This window comes from Muscardinus avellanarius, assembly GCF_963383645.1.
Source record: "Muscardinus avellanarius genome assembly, chromosome: 11".
Lineage (NCBI taxonomy): Eukaryota > Metazoa > Chordata > Mammalia > Rodentia > Gliridae > Muscardinus > Muscardinus avellanarius.
Window position 1 is genome coordinate 21,626,963 of NC_137797.1, and position 26,997 is coordinate 21,653,959.

At 39.0% G+C, this 26,997-nt stretch overlaps 1 pseudogene across 1 annotated transcript; it reads left to right on the plus strand.

Moving 5' to 3' along the window:
• Positions 1-23,004: 23,004 nt before the first annotated feature.
• LOC308269431 (myb/SANT-like DNA-binding domain-containing protein 4) lies at positions 23,005-24,163 on the plus strand (annotated as a pseudogene). The gene is made up of 2 exons: positions 23,005-23,114; positions 23,212-24,163. The product of its transcript is annotated as a myb/SANT-like DNA-binding domain-containing protein 4 (transcript).
• Positions 24,164-26,997: the final 2,834 nt, after the last annotated feature.

The window sequence follows — 26,997 nt, forward strand, 5'->3', positions numbered from 1 at the left end:
ATAGCCACAGTGGGCACTGTAATGTGCACATGAATTATGTGTGTGTGTGTTGAGGGAGGTTGTCTAAAATATAGGTGTCTGCTGGACACTATCGCACACATCTGTATTCCCAACTACTCAGGAGGATTGCAAGTTCAATGCCAGCCTGGGAAACTTAGGAAGCTCTCTCAAAATAAAAACAAAAACAAAAAGGGCTGGGGATGTAGCTCAGTGGTAGAGCACCCCATGGGTTCAATCCCTAGTACTGTAATCAATCAATCAATCAATCAATCAAATATATATTCTTGGGCCCAATCCCTAGATGTTCTGATTTGCTACCTACAGACTGGACTGTAATGACCCACATTTTCTAATATATACACCCAAGTAATTCTGATGTAGATATTCCCCAGTCCACCATCTATTTTAAGAATACATGGTGAGAGGTGTCAAGACTTGGAGGAGCTGGATGAAAGAAGAGAGCAGGGAAGGACTAAGGTACTGGATTTGAAAAATCATAGGGTTGTGTTGTCCATATATGATCAAAGATAATTCTTTGGATCAAAGTCTTTGTTAATTAGCCAGTATCGTACTCTTTTACAGTAAGATTTCCTTATACAAATAAAACAATGAGTATGATAACATTGCATGAATTAATGAAAAAGGGGATAGAACTAAATGTTCATCATAGGACACTGAAAATATACATTTTCAACCAGCATTCAGTGAAGTGTGATGTAGTTGTGCAATTAATGAGGGAGCTCTTTATGGACTTGTGTGAAGGAATCTCAAAAATGAATTGTTAAGGAAGCAAGGTACTGGGGGGGCATCAGATGTTATAAATTTGGGCACAGAAAAGGAAAGATTTTCACTGTATATAAAGAAAAACAATCTATATAGACCTATATAAGGAACGAATAAGAGTGTTTATTAGGGGAAGATGGGAACTGGACAGATGAAGTAGGAGAGAGACGTTTCACTGTTATCATTTCTAGAATTTAGATTTTTTAATTCATTGAACATATAATGATATATAATCTAGTTGAAATTTTTTTTTTGGCAGTACTGGGGATGGAATCCAGGGGCGTTCTACCTCTGAGCTACACCTCCAACCTTATTTGTTTATTATTTGCGGGTCTGGGGAGGATGGAACCCAGGGGCATTTGACCTCCAAGCTACACCCCCTGCCCTATTTTTTATTCTTTATTTTGAAACCGGGTCTCACTGAGTTGCAAAGGGCCTCACTAAGTAGCTGAGGCTGTTCACGAACTGCGATCCTCCCGGTCTCAGCCTCCCAAATACTGGGATTACAAGCATGTGCCACCACGCCCAGCTCAGCCTTATTTTTTTTATTCTTTATTTTGAAACAGGATCTTGTTGAATTACAGAGGACCTCACTAAGTAGCTGAGGCTGGCCACGAACCATGAGCTGGGGTATAGCTTGGAGGTAGAATGCTCCTGGGTTCAATCTCCAGTGCCATACACACACACACACACACACACACACACACACACACAGAGAGAGAGAGAGAGTAAAATGGACTATTTATGACTTCCCAAGAACTTTTGTGGCTGGTGTGAGCATTTGGGTTCTTTTATCTAGAGCAGGACTCTTGGGAAAGTGGCCAAGCTTCATAGCTCACCTGCAAAGAACCTGTCACTAGGCAAGAATGAGTAATGCAGGGAGCGTGTTGGGATTCCTCCACACCAGCTCCTCCAGCTCGTGCATGTGTGTCGAGCATGCAGGGATCAGAGCTGACAACACTGACAATGGACGGGGACACCAGGAGAGGGCTTGGTGTGGGAACACATAGTTCCTGGAATTTGCCCTGTTGTCCCCACATGGGGTAACTTTGCCCTGCTTTGCATTTCCTGAGCTAGTCTAAAGTCAGGATTATGAAGCTACAAATTATTTACTCTGAACATTTTGACTGTCTTCCAGAGTGAAACCTTTTGCACGTGTTAGATGATTTGCATTATTAGAAGAGCCAGAGGGCTACTGAGGTGAATTCCTAATACATTTCACATAAAAGAAATTCATGAGGCTCTTTTGCCTTGCATTAAGGATGAGAATGTATAACAGGGGGAGTGGGGTAAGAGAACTAATAATTATCCAGCGCTTATTCTGCACCAGAGAATTATATATATATTGACTTTGGGGGAACCTAAACTAAATGAAAATCGGAGAGGACTGGAGCCATGTTTATTTCTTTATCTATCACAGCACCCCATATGCTGTCTTTATATAGGTAAGTATTTCATGTTGTTGAATTATATGAATTTATTCATGCTATGTGTGTATGTGATCTATCTTCTTTCATCTATCTAATATTAGTAAAAGCTTATAACTTTTTTGTGTATATGTGGTACTGGGGGTTGAACACAGGGACGTTCTGCCTCTGAGCTATATTTCCAGTCCTATTTTATTTTCTTATTTGGAAACAAGGTCTCCATAAGTTGATGAGAGCCTTGCTAAGTTGCTGAAGTTGGCTTGGAACCTGCAATATCCCTATCTTAGCCTCCCATGTACTGGGATTACAAGCATGCATCACCACACCAGTCTTGTCTGCCAAGGGACTTTCCTCCACCTTCTCCTCATCTCTGGGCAGCATAGCTATCCCCAGGCCAATGGTTGCAAACAGAGCTCTTGACCTGTTCCAGAACCAGGCCTAGAGACCTATGCCTTGGTAAGATGTACTTGTATTTTGGTCTCCATCATTGCCTGCTGTTTAAGTCTGGGTATACCTCTGAGATAGTACAAATCCTTGTGAAAATGAGATTCAGGTATGACCTAGCTTATCATCAGCCTGTTGGCCAAGGAACTGCTTTAATCTATACCAACCTTGCACATCATAGCATGGGGACAAGACTTTATTCATGGGGGTACAACACAGAAGTAGTCATAGGACTCTGCCTTGGAACTTGTGCTAGGCTGATGAACTTTAACACTGGGCAGAGCACCATCCCCAGACCAGTGCCCATGGATGGAGCCTCCAGAACAGATCTTATGCCTATTAGAGACCCATGTCTCAATCTGTTGGATTTAGACAATATTCTTATCTCAGTCTTCTGGCAAGTATCACCTGTGGATGACTGAGAAATTCTTTGGCTGGGAGTTCGCCTCAGTGGTAGTTACCCCATACCAATGTAGACCTTTGTCCTACCCAGTGTTAAGTTGGTCTTGGTGTGCTGAGGGATCAAGTTGTGACACAGTATTGGAGAATTGGTGGTCACAAGTATAGTGTAGAAGTCTCATCCTGGTTCCTTCCAGTGAATTAGGAGACTGGAGCCTGTCCCTCCACAACTCGTGATCACAGGCTGGTAACTGTGAATGAGATGCCCCAGGGATAGGGGATTGACTTGTGGTGATGGACTATTTTTTTTAGGTACTGTCCCAATTCATGCTGAGCAACATTCCAGTTGGAGATTTGGGACAAATTTAGGCTTGAAGCACCCTGTAGCGTTATAAAAGCAACAATATATCTACAAGAGATTCATGGCAAACCTAGACTTGGTGTGTCATCTAGTGCCAAAGTAACAGGAGAAAAAAGAAAAAAAGCTAGGTTATGATGATTGGAGTTAATACCTCATCTTTCAAAGCATAAATGATGTCATATGCCAACAAGCATCAAGAATTTTCAGGAAAGTAAACCTCAACCGAGGGTCAAAATAGGGTCCAGGAAAAAACCAGATAGAAACCAATATGAGTGAATTCTCAGAAATTTAAAATAGCTGCTTTAAGGCAATTCAGTATGTATTAATAAAAATATGTAGTAAGAAAAAATAAAAAATCCTATGAGAAAAGAAAACAGAAATGATTCAATAGTTGAACAGAGAAATTTTACAGAGGGATGGAAGCAATTTTTAAAAATCAAACAGAAATCCTTCAATTAAAAAAATATACCAAGTAAGCCGGGCGTGGTGGCGCATGCTTGTAATCCCAGCATTTGGGAAGCCGAGACAGGAGGATCATGGTTTTCTGGACAGCCTCAGCTACTTAGTGAGGCCCTTTGCAACTCAGTGAGATCCTGTTTCAAAATAAAGAATAAAAAATATAAGGCTGGGGTGTACCTTGGAGATAGAATGCCCCTGGGTTCCATCCCCAGTACCACAGAAAGAAAAACTAAAAATGCAGTCAAAGACATTAATAGCAGAATAGATCAAATAGAAGAATTAGTAAGCTCAAAGACAGACTATTTGAAAAAAACACAATCAAAGGGAAAAATGAAGAGGGATGAAGAAAGCTTGTGGGACCTTTGGGACAGCATTAAAGGAGTACATATTTGGGTTACTGGGGTTCAAGAGGGACTTGAGAATGCCGAATGAGTAGAGATCTTATTCAAAGAAATAATAACAGAAAACTTCACAAATCTAGAGAAGGATATTAATATCCAGGTACAGTTAGGTCAAAGGTCCAGTCACTTTTTATTTTTTTAAATTTTTAAAAAATTTTAATTGGTGCATTATATTCATACATCATATTGGGGTAAAAAACTTGTGTGTACAGACATGTACACATCACTTATTTAACCCCTACCCAATTCCCACCCCATTCCCTCCCCGCCCCTCCCTCCCTTGCTCGGCTTAGTGGTTGACTTCGATATGTTTATCCAGTCACTTTTTATTAGCCAAATATATCCCAAGATATAATCAAGTTCTCAAAGGTTAAAGATAAAGAGAAGCTTATTTATGGAAACAAGACAATAAAAATGATACCAGATAAGGGTGTTCCAATTTTCCTGACAACTGACTTAGTAAACAGCATGGAATTTTCAGAGTATTAAGGAAAAATAAAACTTCCAACCAAAAATACTGTACCCAGAAAAGCTGTCCTTTAAAAATAAAGGAGAGATAAAGACATTTCCAGACAAACAAAAGCTGAGAGAATATCTCCATTATACCTCTACTGTAAGAAATGCTAAAGGGAAAGAAATGTTAAAGAGTAATAGGAAAGTATGGGAAGGTATACAACTCACTGGTAAGAGTAACTATACAGGCCAATTCAGAATGCCTTAATGTTATAAATATTATAAGTATATGGTATATAAGCTACACATTGCTTCAGTACAAAGCCTAAAAACAAAACAACTAAAAATAATAGCTACACTAATAAGCTAAGATAGACTATATTGAAAGATATAAAATGCACATAGGAAATTCAAAATATGAGACAGAATGGAGTGCAAATGTAGTTTTGCATTAGCATATTTACTTTTTGTTTCTTATTTCTATGATCATATTATGTCAATATCATTTTGAACTAGCACATTATAATCTAAAGATTTTTTATTTTTTATTATTTTGCGGTACTGGGGATAGAACCCAGGGGCATTCTACCTCCAAGCTACTACACCTTTATCTCTATTGTTTATTCTTTAATTTGAAGCAGGGTCTCACTGAGTTGCAGAGGGCCTCACTAGGTAGTCGAGGCTGTCTGCGAACCACAATCCTCCTGTCTCAGCCTCCCAAATGCTGGGATTACAAGCTTGCGCCACCACACCCGGTGACTGTCTAGATATTTTAAAGTAGTAACAGCGACATAGGTTACCCAAATGCAGAGCTGGTTTGGTGAATCTTTGTCCTACTTCTGTTTTCTGGGCAACTGCACATGAATACAATATGGGATAGTCCTTATTTCTTTTGGCTCGGGCATCTTTGTTGAGCCTGGTATCCAAGTACACATCTGGAGTTCTCATTTCCCATGGTAAATTTCCAGATCTCTTCAGTGTCCAAGGGCTTCCTGAAGCTCGCGCCATAGATGTGCTTGTGAATGCTGATGGTCTATTCTCAGGTGGTTTCATCTCGTTGATAATAGAATGGGCCCTTCTTTTTTACCATCCTTTTTGTGGGGACCATTCTGTTCTTTCTTCAAATTAGATGCTTTCTTTTGGGGGAAAGAAACCTCATATCACTACTACAAAACTGGAGATGTACATTTCTTATTAAAAACTGAGTGCAAGCCAAGCACGGTGGTGCACGCTTATAATCCAAGCATTTCGGAGGGTGAGACAGGAGGATCTGGGTTTGCGGCCAGCCTCAGCTACTTAGTGAGGCCCTCCGCAACTCAGTGAGACCCTGTTTCAAAATAGGGCTGGGGGTGTAGCTCAGAAGTAGAATGCCGTGTGTTCCATCCCCAGCACCGCAAAAAACAAAAACAAAAACAAAACAAAACTTAATGCAACTGAAAATAAAATCTAATGAAAGCAAAGAAAAGGTTAGAAAAATATTCTGGCTAAACCTCATCTTTTTTGGCCCCAAGCGCAAGGCATTCTCCCTGTTTAGAAGGCTGTCGAAAGACCAGCAGCAAACTGAGAGTTTGTCCTGGAGATAATTAAGAAAAACAATATTAATTTTAAGGGAAATAGCTTTTCCCCATATAATTCAATGTATTTCAATGGCTGGATGAGCCACCACCTAAAATAATCTTCTGTAATTACGTGATCCCACACATGGCAAAAACTGAGAGGAGAAATTTCTCATGACTGTGATATCTATTAAGGCTGCACTCAGTTTATATTATTTCTATAAATCTTGAGAGATTTAAAAATACAACTAGTTCCTTTCTCTTGTTTTATCTAGTAGATAATTTCTTAGGGCCGTGTGTGGGAATCTGTCACTGAATTCTTCTGCAGGTAAGATGAGTTGGATGTCATTCCAACGCTGTTATTATTATTATCATTATCATCATCATTATTCTTTGGAACTGATGGTTGTACCTCTGAGCTACACCTGAAGCCCTATTTTTATTTTTTTTAAATTTCAAAACAGGTCTCACTAATTGCTGAGGGACCTGACTAAATCGCTATTCTACGATCCTCCTGTCTCAGTCTCCCTAGTACTGGGATGACAGATATGAACCTGTAATTCATCCCCAGCATTCCAACTCTTTTCTGTTTTATCATCTTCAGAATCCTGGTAGGAGGTCTCCCTTTCTTTAAGGATTAAAACTCTGCCTGTGCTGGTAAATGCCACCACCCTCCATTTTATTACCATGGGAGAATGGAAATGCAGATACTTATCAATATATATCTCATCTGAGCTCATAAATGTAATGCCTAAGAGTCACACATTTTGTTTTTCATGGATGAGCTTATAGGTGGAGTAGAAGCACATCATATTCCAAATAAATTATTTTTAGGTATAATTGTAAATATAGCGATTTGAGCATTAATCACATACTAGTAGAAATAGCAATAAGAGTTCTTTATTTGATTTTACTTACCAAGTACTCAGTAATAGTCTAGGTGTGATCCTCCTGTCTCTGCCTCCGAGATACGCCCCTAATCTTATTTTTAAAAATTCTTTATTTTGAAGCAGGGTCTCACTAAGTTGCAGAAGCCCTCACTAAGTAGCCAAGGCTGGCTGTGAACCTGCAATCCTCCTGTTTCAGTCTTCCAAGTACTGGGCTTACAAGCGTGTGCCACCACGCCTAGCTTTGTCTTGCTTTTTCTGATGCATGAATAATAGCTGATGAGGGAATCCAAGGAGATGACTAGCAAAAAGAAAATTTACTGCCAGTAAACTGCTTGACTGATGGCGTTCTCACCGTAAAACTCTCATAAAATTTATGATGCTCCTTTGATTTCTCAAGGTTTCAGAGGAGAGAGACATCTTGTTACAGAATGCTTTTTCCACTCTATTCTGGAGGTTCAATGTAATATACTGTGCATTATTTCTAGGCTCCTTGACCTTCTAGAGCCCCTCTGCCACCATTCCCAACAGCCTTAATGGATACCTGCATAAGCTCTGAATATAAACCTGGCCAACATACATGGTTCCTGAAAGCAAATAATCTGATTATTACTTTTGTTTATGATATTAGGGATGAAACTCAGGAGCATTCTACCTCTGAGCTTTACCCTGTACTCCTATTTTATTATTTTTTTTTACATTTTGAAACAGGGTCTTGATAAGTTGCTGAGACTCTCACTAAATATTGCCAAGGCTGGCCTTGAACCTGCAATGATCCTTATGTCTTAGCTTCCTAAGCATTGGGATTAGAGGTGTGTGTGTCACCATATCCACCCTGAACTGATATTACTTAAATTCGAATCAAACACTTGAATATTATGGTGAACAAGCTTTAGGATGGCCCTCAAGATCCAGGTCTAATCATTAGGCCCTTGTGTAATCCCCTCTCCTTGAGTGTGGGCTGTCTAGGCAACTTGCTTCTAACTATGGCAAAGGGATGGAATGTCACTTCTATGATTATGTTACATAAACATTTGACTTTTGTTCCATGGACAGACACTCTCAATGCCTTCTCAGCTTGTGTACTTTGATGAACTTGAGAGATCCACCTGGCAAGGACATGAGGGTGGCCTCCAGCCAGCAGCCTGCTGGGAGCTGAGCAAGGGACCTTGGAAGCAGGTCCTTCCCCCCTCAGGCTTCAAATCAAACCTCATCCCTGGCTGACACTTGATGGTGTCCTGTGAGAGTCCATGCTCTACCACTCCTGGATTCCTGACTCACAGAAGCTGGGAAGTAATAAACATGTGTTGTTTTAAGCCATTAAATTTGTGGTAATTTGCTGTGCCATGGTAGATCCATTCAAGTTCTAAGTGGGGAGGCTGCATATACTACCCAGCCAAAGTGTCACTGCTAACTGGTGCTATGGCTTGGACATGCCCCTGACATTCGTGTGAGAACTTGGTTCCAATGTGGTAGTGTTGAGATGTGGGGGTCCAAAGGGTGAAGCCCTCATGAATGGATATTTATTATCATGTGCTATAAAACAACTCTGCCCCTTGTACTTTGTCTCTTCTGCACATACTTGTTTGCCCTGACACTTTCCTACCATGAGATCATATAGCACGGAATACCTTACCAGGTGTTGTTGTCATGCCCTGGGAGTTTCCAATCTCTAGAATCATGAGCCAAATAACCATTTTTATACTAGTTGGGCATAGTGAATGCCAGTAATACCAATAGTTGGGGGGGTGATACAGCAGGATTACAGGTTCAAGGACAGCCTTTGCAATACAGTGAGACTCTCAGTAATCAAGGAAGACCCTGTTTCAAGGCAAAAATTAACAAAGGCTGAGGGTATAGCTCAGAGATAGAATACCCTTGGGTTCAATCCCTAGTCTCACAAAAAATTTATTGTATGATAATATGCCCACAAGGGTACAGACAGATGAACTTTTATGAACTGATTATACTTTGCAACCAGTATTCACACAAAGAAACATTAACAGGGCCACATACACACTACTTTGTTTTCTTTTCCAGCTATTATCTGCATTCCTCTACCTCCAACAGGATAACCAGTTATCCTTACCATGGTCCTTACCTCATCATGGTTTTAATTTGCAATTCCCTGATGGCTGGAGAACCCTTTTAAATAAACTCATCAACACACACACACACACACACACACACACACACACACACACACACGACCGAACCTAAGGGATTTCTACCTCTGAGTCTCACTCCCAGACTTATTTTATTTTTTTATTTGGAAACAAGATCACGCTAAGTTGCCGAGGCTGGCTTTGAATTTGCTATCTTCTTGTCCCAGCCTCCCAACTACTAGGATTACAGGGATGCATTACCATGCTCAGCCTCTTTAGCTATTTGATTTTCTGAGCAAGTTTTTTGGCATCATTCTACTGAACATCTTTTTCTTATTGCTTCATAAAATGTCTTCAGATATTCTGGATATGAGTAATTAATCTACTGCAATTATTGGAAATATTTTCTCCAACTTTATGGTTGCATTTTACTTGCAATGATGTTTCTTGATGGAGTTCTCAGTTTTAACATAATCTACCAACTTCTTTTCCTTGTAAGTTTAGTGGGTTTTGGGGGGTCAGTGTCCGTGTATTCTGTTTTAGAAAGCATTGCCAACTGTGCAAACTTAATCCTGGTGATGTTTTATCATGTCTCAGTGATTTTTAGGGACTCCATGTTCAAGTGATTGATCAGGTTCATATTTGAGTTTCTTTTGAAAGTAACTTGCTTTTTAAATTCTTAGGTAGAACCTAATTGCCAACAAATATGCCTTAGGAGACTACATTTTAGTAAAATATTGTCTTCATCTTACTTGTTTTTTAGAGTCACCCCTTAACCTCCAAGTAGAGGAAACTCAAAATGTTCTTTACTTAACTTATTTTTCTTTTTTAGAAATAGCTAATCTAAAGGGAAAAAAACACCATTTAGTACAATGGACTTTTGTCTGATGCTTTTGAATAGAAAATTGCTTACTCTGACTGTAACAGCATCTGCAAAAGCTGGAGAATAATTCCTGCCATGCTAATATCTTGGTGCTGTAATGAAGACAACAACGACAATAACAATAAGATCATAAAGTGGTTACAATGCACCAGTACTTTATTGAGTAGCCGATGCCAAGAATGCTGGCAAATAAAAGTAAATCACTGAATCTGAGGCTTATCTTCTATCAGAGGTGGCAGAAATATATTGTAAATGATTCAAACTTTCCATGGAGAAAGTTAACTCACCAGAAAGTAAATATGTTTGATATTTCTGGAGAAGCTTCCTTTCTTGGGTGGTTTTTGGCTATCCCAAAACCCATCAAAAAGGTTTTTGTAGGTTATATGCAAATAATAAAGCCAAGCCAAGACCCAGAGCAAAAAAAAAAAAAAAGTTTCAGTAGTTGAATGCCAGTCTTTAATGTGACACTCATATGCGATAGGACACACTAATCTATGGCTCTGTTTTGTGAGATTCTGCTCAGAATCTGACTACCCTTTACACTGATTATTTTGGGAGCCTAAACGCTTTCAAATCCTACCATTGATCCAAACTGTTTTGCAAAACTCTTAAAGTACTCTGTCAGCCCTGGTGCCTATCAGAAAACCTGTCTGCTTACTTTATAATGCTATTTTAAACCCAAAGTGACATTATCTTTCTTGGCATCAAACTTCACTTTAAAAGAGTTTAGACTGATATCATCATCACCTTCCAAGAAAGACTGACATTACTTGAGTTTTTGATCTGGAAGTGTCCAGGTGTAGGCTGGCTAAAGTAGGAAAACAACAACAATGAAACAAGAAACTAGGGCAAATCTGAATTTCAGGTAAACAACAAATATTTTCTTAGGATGAGTATATCCCATATTTATACTAAATTCACATTTAACTGAGCACCTATATTTTGTCTGGCAGCCCTATCAGGTTCTGAGCATAATTCTAGAAGTTTCTCTTGAAGTAGTTTATTTCTCAAACTACTGTGTGTCATGGCAGCATAACTGAACTAGGATTCAGTCTTTACAACTTTCAAAGCAACAACTTTCATTTACATGCCTAAATAATGAGATTCCTCTTATAAAAGGATCACCTTTTATTACTGTCAGAACTCCTAACATTATAGCTGAGAAAAGCATGAATTCACAGATAACAAGCATAAAAAGTAGTATATGGATTTCATTAGTGTTTATTATTACTCCTTGACCCTGATCTTTTTTTATTTTTTATTTATTTATCTATTTTTCTGGTGGTACTGGGGTTCCTGGAAGCCCTTCTACCTCCGGGCTACACTCTCAGACCTATTTTTACATTTTTATTTGGAAACAGGGTCTCCTAAGCCAGTGCGCGCGGCTGGCTTTGAACCTGCGCGATCCTCCGTTCTCTGCCTCCCAAGTGCGGGGATTACAAGCATGTGCACCACACCCGGCTCTTGACCCTGATCTTTGAAGTTAGCTAATAAATAGTTCCTTGTAATCTTTCTAAAGTCAACTTATCATTATTTAATATGAGCCAGATCAACTAGTTGTATTCAAATATTACAAGGAACCATTAAAAAGAAAAACAGAAAAGTTTTATTACCATAAGTGACAAATGAAAAGGGAAATTCCCCCATTGAAGACTGGTGTGTGACACTCAGAGATTAACTATGTTTCTCTGACTTCAGTGGTTGGACAGGTATGAGAATCTGTAGGGTGCGACTTCCTTCCTCAGGGCTTTGTTATTTAACCAATGTCTACTAATAGAAACTTGTCATTAGAAAACCCAAGAGGTAAAATACCATGAGTACATCATGGTTTACAGAATGGAGAGGGCTGAGATTGTGATGCATGAGAACAGGTATTTTTGTTTCTTTTCAAGTATCTTAACAATGCTTATTATAGAGTCAGAATTTCCCTGACACAATATGCCTTTTATTCTCAGCACAAATTTTCCATAGATACTTTTTTAAAAAATATCTCTTTCTGTGTTTGTGCTGTGTGCTTTCAGTGATTTCCAGTATTATTTTAAAAAGAAAAAGATATCTCTCCGTAGAAGAAAATCAATAGGAAAAATTTCCCAGAAAGCAGGAAAGGCAATGGGGAATCTTTCTTACTCTTTGATTAGCCACTTATTTTTTTTTCAAGAACTGTATTGGATTGGGTAAAGAGTGAAATTTCAAAACTTGAAAGAAAGCTGAGAATTGTTACGGCTAATGCCAACCTGAGTGTTGGCATGAGGAGGGAAAATAATTGGGATGAAAGAATTCCTGAAAAGTTCAGAGAAAATGAGCAAATGAAAGAGAAAAGGATGAGTAACTGTAAGACAAAGCAAAAGGTCAAGAAAGTCAGTTTCTTCTTAGTACACTGTGACTTAGCTATGGATAATATATCATAGATAGTAGATATAATATATATATATTCAAACCTCCTTATTTCCATTGGGCTGTTTCTCTCAAGGATGTGAAAAAGCTTGTAATGACTTGTCTGGAGGAGAGATTTGCCAGATTAAGTACATGGGGTGCCATGGAAGAGAAATGAAAACAACAGATTGAGTGCAGGTTCAATGTTGTAAACCTTCTCAACTCTTCAGTCAAGCTTCCCACTTCTTGGCAAAGGAAAGCTCTAAGTCTACTGACATCAGGCTGTCTGCCTGTCTTTCCACTTGGGTAGCAAAATCCCTCCAGGTGCTAGAATCTGAAAAGCAGCCTGGGCTGGTCTGAAGTTGTGTCTTCTATCTGCACTAGTTCAAGTTTATCCCAGGAATCAACTATCCTTTGGCATCAAACACCCATTAGCCAGTGAAAGTTCCAGTGCAGTGCCGGGTAGGCATGGCTGCCCTCAGGAGAAGAAAGGGCAGAAGGGACGCCCCTGGTGGCAGCGAGTAGATCTCCTCCGTGTGGGGAGACATGCGCTTTCTCTTGCATCTATAAAGGAGAGGACCTTCAGAGGGTTCATTCTCTGCCATTGGTCCTTCTGCTCATTCTGAGCTCTGAGCCATTCACTGCAGTAGAGGATTGGTAGACCCTTGCAGAATAATTTTTTTTTTTTTTTTTGGTACTGGGGATTGAACCCAGGGTCATCCCATACCCCCAGCCTTTTTTTTTATTTGATCCAGGTCTTGTGAAGTTGCTGATATTCTCACTAAGGTGCATAGGCTGACCTCGAACCTGTGATCCTCCTGTCTCAGCCTCCCACATACTAGGAATATAGGCATGCACCACCATGCCCAGCTTCTTGGAAAATTCTTCAGAGACAACAGCCCATGCCACATAGAGCTTGGGAGTCAAGCGCAGCCTTGCTGCTCCAGTGCTGCATGCACTGAGGTGACAGCTCCCTTGGGCATTTCTTAGTCTCAAAAGCACCAGCAAAACTTATCTTAAACCTGAAATACAAAAACTGAGTTGCAAAGTACATTAAGGAATTGGTACCTCTTTGAGGTAGGCATCATTACAAAAGGATTCAGTCAACATATAACTACTTAGACTGTGAGAGATAAAAATCCCATTTATAATACATCTTTTCCAGATGTGTATTATGAAAAACAAAAATCCTAGGGCTGGGTATAGATGTAAACTAAAACAATACACTAAAACAATACAAAACAAAAACAACTATTCTTATGGATAATTTTCTTCTATTATAGTTTTTTTAACGTTTTTTCATTAAGTTTTGTCTCCACAACTAGGATATCAGATCCTTGAAGTCAAGAACTATGTGTGTTATACATTTCTTTTTATCTCATCCCTACCCCAAATCTGACACATGGCAGGTATTCAGTATATATTTTTTGATGATGACATTTAGAAATACTTTTCTCTCTTTGTATAAAATGTCAAAGAATATTCATCACAAAAACCTGGGTTTAACTTAAGGTATATTTATAAGTTTTCTACAATAATTGGGCTGGGCTAGAATCTCTGTCTTGAACAACACTCTTACCTGCTAGAGGATAAAAGGGGTCACCTATGTATTTGAATATAGTAATAATAATGATACTTAATAAAATAACAAAAGAGAAATTTTATTGAGCTCTTACTATATGCCAACACCTATGTTAAGCATGTGACATATGTTAGTTTATTTAATCATAAAATGATTCTTCAAATAACAGATTTTTTTGGTACTAGGGATTGAACTCAAGGGCATTCTACCTCCAAGCTATACCCTCAGCCCTTTCTATTTTTAAATTTTGAAATAGGGTGTTGCTATGACATTGAGGGTCTCATTAAGTTGCTGAGTCTGGCCTTGAACTTGCAATCTCCTGTTTCAACCTCCCAAGTACTTGAATTACAGGCATGTGTTACCACACCTGGCCAGATCACAGATATCTGAACACTGTCCTTATGAAACTTGTTCTGGGCTCGAAAGCTGGATTAGTCAATGATTTTGGGCATGCAGATTGACATGCTTAACAATCTTAGTATGGTGAGGTTTCACTTGTATATTCAGTTGAGATACTTTCAGGAAATGGTTGACATTGGCACAAAGGTGTGGTGCCTTTACTCTGTTACAAAACTGGGCCTTGTATGTGTCACAAGTTGATATAAAGATGGACTAAAGAAATTGCTTCTTATGATTAAGAGATTTTGAAATGAAAAGGCCACTGCTGTGTGACATTAAAAAAAAAGAACTTGTTCACTAGATGGGAATTTTCCAAGTATATCTCTGGCTAACTCAGTCATTGTATAAAGCACAGAGTAATCACACCTGTAAGCTTAAAATGACTCTATTGAAAGTGAAATACAGCCCGTAACATGCAAAGTTTATAAGGTCAGACGTCTAGCCCTGTAAATTCTCCCATCAGTTGGGCTGCAGAAGCCAGTCTGCCCTGTTTGAGATTCTCTAGTGTTTCCAGGGAAAGGAGAGTCTTGCATACAAGGAAAGCAAAGAGGAACCAGCGCCACCCCCGGGCCCGCGCGCCACCCCACCCAAACTGGAAGAGCTGGAGCCTAGTATCAGGAACGTGTTTTGCTTCTCTTTCCCAGCCAGTGGGACTCAGGGCTTCCTGATTTGTCCCTGAAACCCAGAGCAAATAAATGCAGGGAACAGGTCCCACCTACAGCAGGAAACAGAGCAGCCACTGCAAATATGACAGCATCTTTTGCTTTAAAGGGAAAGAGCAGTCATAAAGAGTCCACGTAAGGAAAACAGTCCCACCTATTTAGTTTGGCCTACTGACATGTACCCTCGGGCGTAGGGGGAAGAACAGAAACTACAGAGGGAAAGACTGGGAAAGACTGATGTTGTCAGAAACATCAGTCTACCACCTTCCATTTAGCAAAGAGGAAACTGAGGCACGGAAATCCAGAGACCAAGTTTTGGATTTCAGTTCAACATGCTTTCATCTGTGACTTTACTTTTTTATTTTTTAATAAAACAATGAAAGATTTGAAATATTGAAAATTTTAATAAGAAAATCACCCATAATCACAACCTACCAATTACAGTTATAATTTTCATAAAATTCGAGGGTTTTTTGTGGTACTAGGAATTGAACCCAGGGACATTCTACCTCTGAGCTACACCCACAGCCCTATTTTATATCCTTCGTCTTTAAAACAGGGTCTCATTAAGTTGTGGAGGGTCTCACTAAGTCACTGAGGCTGGCTTTGAACCTGAAATTCTCCTGTCTCAGTCTTCTAAGTATTGGGATTACACAAGCACGTGGCATTATGTCTGGCTGTTATCATTTTTATATCCTTTTCTCCAACATTTATTTATTTATTTATTATTATTTTTGTGGTACTGGGGATGGAACCCAGGGGCATTCTACCTCCAACCTCACCCTCAGCCTGATTTTTTATTCTTTATTTTGAAACAGAGACTCACTGAGTTGCAAAGAACCTCACTAGGTAGTAGTGGAGGCTGTCTAGGAACTGTGATCCTCCTGTCTCAGCCTCCCAAGTGCTGAAATTACACGCGAGCACCACCACGCTAGACTTCTAACATTTTTTTTATACACTTGACATAATCATAGTCATTGACCATACATGTTTTTGTTTTTATAAATCAGCATAAAAAACAGTTTTCTTGGCCAGATGTGGTGCTGCTCACCTGTAGTTCCAGTACTTGGGAGGTTGAGATAGGAGGATTGCAAGATTGAGGTCAGCCTTAGCAACTTAGCAAGACCCTGTTTCAGAATACAAAAATAAATGAAGGATAGGAGTCTAGCTCAGAGGTAAAATATTCCCGGTTTCAATCTCCAGAACCAAAGGGGGAAAAAGGTTCTCATTAACGATTTAAGTAAATTCTTAATGTTAATTTATAATTTTTGTATTTGTATCCTGTTAATTCATATTGATTTGTTGAATTTCTACATGCACCAAGTAATGTTATAAATAAATAAATAATGTTATTACCCTCACAGAATTAAAATTTTGGTGCAGTAGACATAAAATATGTAAACAAAAAAGTAATGTGTAATATTCTTCTATTATTTGTGATACTTTGTTTTTGAATAAAGGCCCTAGGGAGATGAAGTAGCATAGATTGAAAATAGACCTAACTTATTTCAAAGGAAAAAAAATTTTTTTCTTCTTACCCCCCAAATTACCCATTTACATGAAAATAACACCAACCATATTAAATTAGACACAATACACTTCTAGGTAAGTAGTTAAAGTGGACTGTTATCTATGCCCCTAAAGCATCCATATTATTCTCAGTATGCATACATAAATTTAAATTTATGAATAATTTATTGCATAAATTTAACGCAATAAAGAAAAGATGAACCATGAAGACATTGTTGAAAACGACGTGTAAGATGATTTGGAAGTCCATGAGTACTTGAAAGCAGAAACCTAAGGCAACACGCAGCTTTTATGAGACAACCAGGTGATGTATGGTACCTCGTGCCGAATGTGCTCAGTGGCTTCCCTAGGCCCAGGAAATTCTAATCCACCCTCTTAGATGTGAAGAATTCCCTATAAACCTAAGTTGAGGTACCAAATAACCTGATACCATCTGTTTCTTGTATCATTACTTATACCCCCCAGACCCCTCCCTCACCAATACCTTCCTATCAGAGCAGTACTGAATAGTATAAAGGCAGGTTTGTGGTACGTGCTAGGAAAAACAGATTAGGAGAATCGAGAGTGATGACGGTGGAGATAGAGTGAGGAGGGTCACATCTTATCCAGAAAATCCGGTGAAGGAGGTCTGACAGGTCAGAGGGACATTTTAGGATTGCCAAGGATGATTTGAGAAAGTAAGCCATGGGACTACCTGGAAAGGAGCATTTGGGAAAAGAATGGTAGGCACAAAGGCCTTGTGGCTGTTTGCTGGATGTGCGTAAAGAGTGGCACGTTCTTCTGGTGTGAGGGGGCCTAGTACAGAACAGAGTGGAAGAAGCTGAGGCTGGCCTGATAGCCAGGTGCTGGGTTGGAGAGGACTTGGCTTATCATGATCAGTAGAAGATTCTGAGCAAAGAATGACACAATCAGATGCCTATAATACAAACAAACTGTAGGTTGGAGAGATAAATTAGGAGACTATCATGGCTTCAAATGAGAGAAGAAGGTAGCTTGGGTGAGGTTCACAATGGCACAAAGAGAGGCAAAGAGTGATACTGCAGTTATGTTTTGACTCTCGAGCCCACAGGCTCTGTTTTGAGTTACAGGTGATACATGAGAGAAAGGAGAAATGGATACTATTAATAATCCTAAGAATACTTTGTGTCCCTTCTGTTCCTGTGCTATATATATTAATATGTATTATTTATATTAATATTATAATTAATATATAATATTAATATATATTAATATTCTCACAACCTGTCACTGTGATTTTAACACAAGGAATAAGACAATAGGGAATTATGCTTGGAGTGTGTATTCCTTTAATATTCCTCTCAAAGTGAAAAAAGTAAGCTTTTATCCTCTTTTTTTTCCTGAGAGGAAAGCATACGCATAAGCCTAGATACAGGACTCAGTAAGATCAGTCTCAGATTTCTAAATTTTTCTTTTAGAAAACCTTGGGAATTTTTCAATGCCAACAGATACTGTAAAATAGTGTCAATAGAACAAGCCTAGCATTTTCTTTAATGCAGCCCACAGTGCTGGTATCTGGGGATTTACAAGGATGAGCAATCAAAGGTCCCTCTTCCCAAGGAGCCTCGCATCGCTCACAGCTGATGAAGTGACACAGATGATTAATAGAGAAGAAACCTTCAGTGTCTCACCAGCTCGTCACCCTCCTACATAGGAATCTAGTCCCCCTTCCCCAACATCTACATGGATGTGGGCAGGCACAATGAGAGCTCCGTCCTTCAGGCCATTGCTGAATTGTTCAGAGTTACAAGGACGTGTGTGACCTAAACCATACCGGTTGGATTTCCTCCCCAAGAAATTGAGAATTGGTATTCAAAGTGCTCATCAGTCTCTGCTGTCTACTGAATTAAGTCATTAGCACTGGCTCAGACAGTTCTGACATGTACTGATGCGATGCAGGGAAAAGCCTTCTTTAGGAGCAGGCATGTAGAGTCATGAGATACTCCTTCATTAGAAGCCCTGAGTAAAACAACTATTTTGCTATTTTGAAAATCTCTCTCTCTCTCTCTCTCTCTCTCTCTCTCTCTCTCTCTCTCTCTCTCTCTCTCTCTCTCCTCCCTTCTTCCCTCTCCCTTTCTGTACTAGGAATTGAACCCAGACCCCAGTGCATGCTAGGTAAGCACTCTACTACTGAGCTACATCCATAGCCCTAATGCAACTGCTACCCCACTATGAAGGCTAATAAATAAGTAAAAACATGTTCAGTGGACTCAAAGAAGTGGGGAGTATACAACTTATTGTGAGTAGGTGGGACTAGGAATAGTGAAATATTTCAAGAAAAAAATTTGACAATTAACTATCATAAATGACATGTAAGATTTCAACAGGAAGAGATGGGTTGAGATCATTAATTTCTGAAAGAAACTATATGGGGCAGAGTGAAATTGGGCAAAATGGTCCAAAATGAATAGGGATGGTTGTTTTCTGGTGAAAATTCAAGAGCTTGAGATCAGATCATATTCTTGAATGAGTGTTGACATAAATCAGCACATTCAAGTACTTTTCCCACTTGGAATTATTACCACTAACTACCTGTCCATTTCTATCGGTCTCCTTCTAACTAGTTTGTTTTAAAAATAATTAAAGAGGGCTGGGCCTAGTGGCATATGCTTGTAATCCCAGTACTTGGGAGGGTGAGACAAGAGGATCACATATTCAAAGCCAGCCTCAGCAAATTAGCTCTCAGCAACTTACTCTCAGCAACTCAGTGAGACACTGTTTCAAAATTAAAAAATAATAATAATAAAATAGGACTGAGGGCTCAGAAGTAGAATGCCCCTGGGTTCAATCCCCAGTAAAAGACACACACACACACACACACACACACACACACACACACACACGTGCACACACACAAGAAATTAAAGAGATCATTTGGGAAAAGTTCTATATTTATACAAATAAAATCTCCCAAAGAATATGAAACAATTTATAATGCAGTGTTGTATTTTTCTATCTAATCTTCATCCTTATAATTAGTAAATAGACATTTCCAAGTAATGTGAATTGATTAGGGGAAATACAAACCTAATTTTACTCCAGAGAATCTTGTTTGGTTACATAGGCTGCCCTCTCAATATCTGTACCTTGGCCGGGCGTGGTGGCGCACTCTTGTAATCCCTGTGCTTGGGAGGCAGAGGCAGGAGGATCACGCTGGTTCGGAGCCAGCCTTGCTGGCTTAAGAGACCCTGTTTCCACATAAAAGTTAAAAAATAGGTCTGGGAGTGTAGCCCGTGGGAGTGTAGCCCAGAGGTAGAAGGGCTTCCAGGAACCCCAGTACCACCAAAAAAAAAAAAAAAAAAAAAAAAAAAAAAATCTGTACCTTGACCTTCAGATGTAGCAAAGGAACCCTGATTCCTTTTTTGGGGAAGTAAAAGATGTTTTGACAAGGTTTACAAACATCAAAACATGATATTGAACAAAAGAAAAATGTATATACAACTATTTTGGTTTATATTACCAGTTCTCATAAAGTATTAAATGTGAATAATCTAAAATTTGGGAGAACATTACGGTTAGGAGGCAGTATACTAAAAAGCATTTGATATTGTTTTATGTATTTGCAAGTACATTTATGAATAAAACAAATTAGGAAATGTCTGAAGAGAAATAAAAAGTGAGAATTATATCCACTATCTGTCTTCTTGAAGAAAAGATGTAGTTTTTATACTACAATCATTTTAGATATAAATCCAATAAAATTTATAGTTGAAGACAGCTTCTATAATTCCTTTAATTGTTGACTTGTTATAATTTTAAAATATTAATCACTCCCAAAGAGACTAAAACATTTTTAAAAGTATCAAATAAAAACCAATATTATTGTAACTTTAGTTTATAAACCCATATTCTGTTTTCTACATAATTTAAGAGACTGACATATTTAAAATAACTATTAGCCTATGTTTTGAGGCACAGAATATATAAAAATAGAATTTTGTTATGTCAACAACTGGAAAGGGGTGCGGATGGAAGTGTAAAGGAGAATTTTATTATTATTGAAATTATGCTAATATAAATCCAGAGTTATAATAGAGTATTATAACTTTAAGATATTAAATGAAATACCCATGTAGAACACAAAGAAAATATCTCCAGAATACACACAGAAGGAAATGAAAAATAAATTCAATTTTTTGTTACAAAAAATCTAAACCCAAAAGACAGAAATGCAGGAAATGAGGGTCAAAAAAGCAATAAGGCACACGTAGAGAAAACAAATAACAAAATGACCGAGGTAATCTCCCCTTTCTCAGTAATCACTTTAAATGTAAACAGATTAAATATTCAATCAAAATGTAGAGATTGGCAGAATGGTAAACACACGTAAGTCTATCAGAGACTCAATTTAGATCCAAAGACACAAACAGTTTGAGAGCGAAAGGACGGAAAAAGATATTCCAAGAAAATAGTAACCACTAGAGGGAAGGGGTGGCTGAACTAATATCCAAAAAGGCACGTTTTAAATCCAAAAAGTTTTAAGAAGACAAAGAAGGACATTATATATTAAGAAAAGGCTCAGTACATTGAAAAATATGTAACACTTCTAAACATTTATATACCTATTGATATATGAAGCAAAAAGAATGGAGTTGATGGGAGACATGGGCAGGTCCACAGTAATAGTTGGGAATTTAATATACCCTTTTAATAATTGAACAACCAGACAGAAGATAAATAAAGAGTAGAAGACTTACACGATACAATAAGAATCCTAGAAGATGAGTGAGGGAATAGGGGACTTAAACAACACAATGAATGTACTGGATCTAATGGACACACACAGAACAACAACAACAACAGTATTCGTGTTCTTCTCAAGTGTGTATGGGTCATTTTCTAGGAAACACCATTTGTTAGGCCACAAATGATGTCTTAAGAGATTTAAAAAGATAGCCTTCATACATCATATATTCATTGTTTCACAATAGGATCAACTTAGAAATCAATAACAGAAGTAAAACTGAAAAAATTACAAAATTGTGGAAATTAAAAGTCTTAAATAGCAAATGGATGAAAGGAAAAACCAAAGGGAAATTGGAAAATACTTGTAGATGAATGAAATAGGAAAGACAACATATTAAAAGTTAAACAACACAGCAAGAGCTCTGAGGGAGATGTATAGCTACAAATGCTTATTTCAATAAAGAAGAAAAATCTTACATCAATATCCTAATTTTAAAGCCCTAAAAATCCTCTCTCTCTCTCTCTCTCACACACACACACACACACACACACACACACACACACACACGAACTCATTGACGAATCAAGCAAAGTGGCAGGATAAAAGTCAATACATACACAAAACGTTACATTTCCATAGCCTAACAATAAATAATCTGGAAAATAAAATCATGAAAACAAGTCCATTTACAGCATCCAAAAGAATAAAATACACAGTAACCAACCTAACAAAGAAAGCGAAAGACTTTTACAATGAAAACTACAGTATAATATCTGAAAGAACCGGGCATGGTGGTACACACCTGTACTCCTAGTACTAGGGAGACTGAAACAGTAGGATCGCAGGTTCACAGCCAGCCTCAGCAACTTAGTAAGGCCTTAAGCAATTCAGTGAGACCCTGTTTCAGAATAAGTAAAAATATATACTTTTACCGGGTGTGGTGGCGCACACTTGTAATCCCCGCGCTTGGGAGGCTGAGACAGGAGGATCGCACAGGTTTGAAGCTAGCCTCAGTTGGTTTAACAGACCCTGTTTCCAAATAAAATATATATAAAAAATTGGTCTGGGAGTGTAGCCTGAAGGTAGAAGGCCCCTGGGTCCCATTCCCAGTACCACCAAAAAAAAAAAAAAGAAGAAAAAAGAAAAATATATATATATATACTTTTAGTGTTCTGTTTGTGTCTATTGGATCTAGTACATTTATTGTGTTGTCATCTATTCATATATATATATGAAAAAATATATAAAATATATATGAAAAACATGTTTTTCTTCATATATATGAAAACATATATATGAAAATATATATGAAAAAATATATGAAATTATATATGAAAAATATATGAAATTATATGAAAAAATATATGAAATTATATATATGGAAAATAGGGTTGGGAGGTGTAGCTCAGAGGTGGAATGCCCTGGGTTCAATCCCTAGTACCTCACCAATAAATACATAAATAAAGAAATAATAAAAGGAGGGGCCACTGGGGTCACAGTGCACCCCCAGGGAGGTGGTGGCCCCTTGGGCAGCAGACCGGCCAGGTCAGCGCAGGAGGCTGCCTCACGGCGGGCTCTGGACCTGGTGTGGCAGCATGGCTGGACTGCAAGGAAGCATACATTCTGCCTCTACTGCTAGATGCACGGAAAGCTCAGTGGCTGGACCTGAGCACCAGCGAGGAAGGCTGGGTCATCTTCATCGGCCGTGAGTGCTTTGCAGCGCACCTCAAGTTCTTGTTATGTCTTCTTCTGCGGATATTGAATTTGAAAACATGAAGCGGTTGTAAAAAAAAAAAAAAAAGGAAAAGGAAAAGCAATTTTATTATCCAGGAAACTCAGACCCTTCTGAAAGAAATCATAGAAAGAAGAAAGATGACTTCTTCACCATGAACATGATGAAGGGGCTGGGGAGGAGACGGTGCAGTGTGTGAACCCGGTAGCAGAGGACTGAGCGGAGAGAAGGGACCTCGACAGGCCAGTTCTTAGGAAGAGCAGGAGGATGAAGCCAACCTCACGCTGGGTGGCTCGGGGTTTCCTCTTCCCACGTTGGATTTAGATGACTCCCACTGAAGAGATAGATGAAGAGTGGATTTTGAAATGATCCAAATTTTGACTGGCAAAATGTGGCAGATTTCAGGGATGCGGGTGCATCCTTGACAGAGGTCGAAGTGGAAAAGAAAGAAAGGGGTCCCGAGACCAGAGTCCTGAATTAGAGACTGAGGAAGAGGAAGAAAGGTTATTTGTCATCCCTGATTCCAGGAGAGAACACGAACTCCCTGACTTCCCCTACCTTGATGAGTTTTCACCCTTAACACTATCCAGGTCCACATAAGATGAGCCCCGTTTGCTCCTAAACACAGAGAAACAGAAACTAGAGTTGGAGAAACAGCGGCTGGATATCAAGGCTGCAGATATAGGAGAGGCTGCGGCACTTAGACCTGGAGCGGGAGCAGCCGGGCTTCGGCTGGAGAAGGAGCGGTAGCAGATCCCGAGGGAGAAGTTGAGGCTCCAGATAGTCAGCTCCGAGAAAGCTTCTCTGGAGAGTGAATTGGGCCAAGGGGAGAAGTCCACACTTCAGCCACAGGCCACAGAGACAGAGAAGTTAAGACTTGAAAGAGCGCTTGCAGCTGGAGAAAAAAAAAAGAAGAGCTGCAGTTTTTGAAGTTTGAATCCCAGAAGCCACAGATGGAAAATGAACGCTTACACGTGGAGAAGAAGAGACTTGGAATTCAGAAGGAAGGACATTTGCAGTGATTTCTTTAGATCTCCCTTTAGCAAATGGTTCGGATTGTAGGTTTTCTCATATCAGGTGATACAAAGGTGGTTGCTAGTTAGCTATGTTTTCCTTTCTTCCCCCTGTCTAATGTTAGTGTTTTTAATAGGAAAAAGATAGTTATATGTGGGCAACTATACACTTAAATAGTATATGATATAAAAACTCCGTGCTGCTGGGCGTGGTGGTGCACACTTGTAATCCTAGTACTTGGGAGGCTGAAACAGGAGGATCACAGATTCTCAGCCAGCCTCAGCTACTTAGTGAGGCCCTTTGCAACTCAGTGAGACCCTGTTTCAAAATAAAGAATAAAAAATAAGGCTGGAGGTATAACTTGGAGGTAGAAGGCTCCTGGGTTCCATCCTCTGTACAAAAAAAAAAAAATAGGGCTGGACGTGTAGCTGAGAGGTAGAATGCTCCTGGGTTCCATGTCCAGTACCACACACACACACACACACACACACACACACACACACACACACAACTCTGCCCTAGCATAAACACAGTATCAGAAGATTAATGTGCTGAACTCTTTTTTTTTTTTAATATTTTTTTGCAGGTTTGTGGGTATGGAACCCAGGGGCATTCTACCTCCAAGTTACACCCCCTGCCCTATGTTTTATTCTTTATTTTGAAACAGGGTCTCACTGAGTTGCAAAGGGCCTCACTAAGCAGCTGCGGCTGTTCACGAATTGCGATCCTCCGGTCTCAGCCTCCCAAATGCTGGGATTACAAGCGTGCGCCACCACGCCCAGCTGTGCTGAATTCTTGACATGAGTAATATTACATAGAGTCTTGTATTATCTGTGCACCCAGAGTTTAGTTATGTCTATGTAAAAGTAACCCAGTGCTTCTCAGCTGGCGGTGAGCGGGGGCCCCCAGGAGACGTTTGGCAAAGTCTGGAGACATTTTCAGTTGTCAGAGCTGGGGTGGGAGGGCCGTTGCCATTGAAGGTCTGAAGGTTAGGTGCCACTACCTTCATGTAATGCTCAGCTCACCCCCTCAGAGTTAAGAATTATCCAACCCAAAGCGTCCTTAGTGCCCAGCTGGAAAGACCCTATCCTGCCCAGCTGTGCCCCTTATAGTGATGTTTTATAGGTGTAGACTACTAAAGCCTCAGATATTTATGTGGGTATTTAGATAGCCAAAAGCCTTAACTAAGAAGCATTACTATGTAGCATATGAATATAGAAAGCGATACAGATAGATATTTTATTCCCATGTTTCAATCTACAAATAGTCAGAAAACAATATAGGGAACATCTAAAATCATATAAAAATTTCTATTGACATATAAAAAGAACAAAAAGAATAATTACCGAGAGATAATGAAGACATAAATATATTCAAACACGTTCTATGTTCATGGGTTGAAAGACTTAATATTGTTCAAATGCCTATACTACCCAAAGCAATCTGCAGATTTACTGCAATCCCTTTCAAAATCTCATTTTTTTTTTTTTTTGCTGAAATAGAAAAATCCATTCTGAAATTCATCTGGAATCTCAAGGGACCCTGAATAGCTAAGAAAATATTAAAAATGAAGAACTAAGATGGAAGACTCACAGATCCTGATTTAGAAACCTACCACAAAGTTACAATAACCAAAATAGTATTATGGAATGGATCCATCCAGTGACCCAGCCGTATCTTTCCAAAGGGACTGAAATCAGAGTATTATAGCAGTGCATGCAAATCCATGTTTATGGTAGTACAATTCACAATAGCCAAATTATGGAACAAAAACTAGGTGTCCATCAACAGATGAATGGATTATAAAATTATGAGATATACACACAATGGAATTCTACTCATCAATAAAAACAAAATTATGTCATTTATAGGAAAATGGATGGACTGTAGAACATTGAGATTATCTAGTCATAGAGAGTGAAGGGTCGTGTTATCTCTCGTATGTGTGAGCTAGGGAGTAATCAGGATATAAGAGGGATTTGATAATGGAGGAGAAAGCCCAGTGGAGCCAGGGAGGAGGTTTTGAGGAGAGTGGCGGTTGGGAGAGGGAAGGGAAATTAATGAAAGAAACACTTTCTTTGACGTTATGCACACATGTGAAATTACCAATGCCAATCTCAATATCATGTATAAGGAAGGGAGGGAGTGAGGGGGGAACCAGGGAGAAGCTCACCAAGTGCTGGGCATGTTCTTCTTATTCTCAACTATGTAATGATGTGAGACTATAATGCACCAACAAAAGTATCCTTAAAAATGTTATATTGTGCCGGGCGTGGTGGCGCACGCTTGTACTTCCCGCGCTTGGGAGGCTGAGACAGGAGGATCACGCAGGTTCAAAGCCAGCCTCAGCTACTTAGTGAGGCTCTCAGCAACTTAAGTGAGACCCTGTTTCCAAATAAAATAGAAAATGGGTCTGGGAGTATAGCCCGGAAGTAGAAAGCCTCTGGGTTCCACCCCCAGTACCACACACACACACACAAATGTTATATTGTACTGGCATAAAGACATTTAGGCTACTTACATGCATAGCTCTGTGTTCTATTTTGCATTATACAAAAGAAAAATTGGATCGCATGAAAATTTAAGAATTTTGTGCATCAAAAAATATTATCACCAGAGTAAGAGTCAACTCACAGAATGAAAGAAAATATTTGAAAATCACATCTCATAAAGGATCAATAGCCAGATTATATAGAGAACTTTGAATACTCAATAATAAAACAAACAATGCAATTAAAAATGGGCTGTTGAATAGACATTTCTCCAAAAAGTTATATAAATGGCAGCAAATGCACAGATATTCAACATCACTAATTATTAGGTAAATGTCAATAAAAACCTA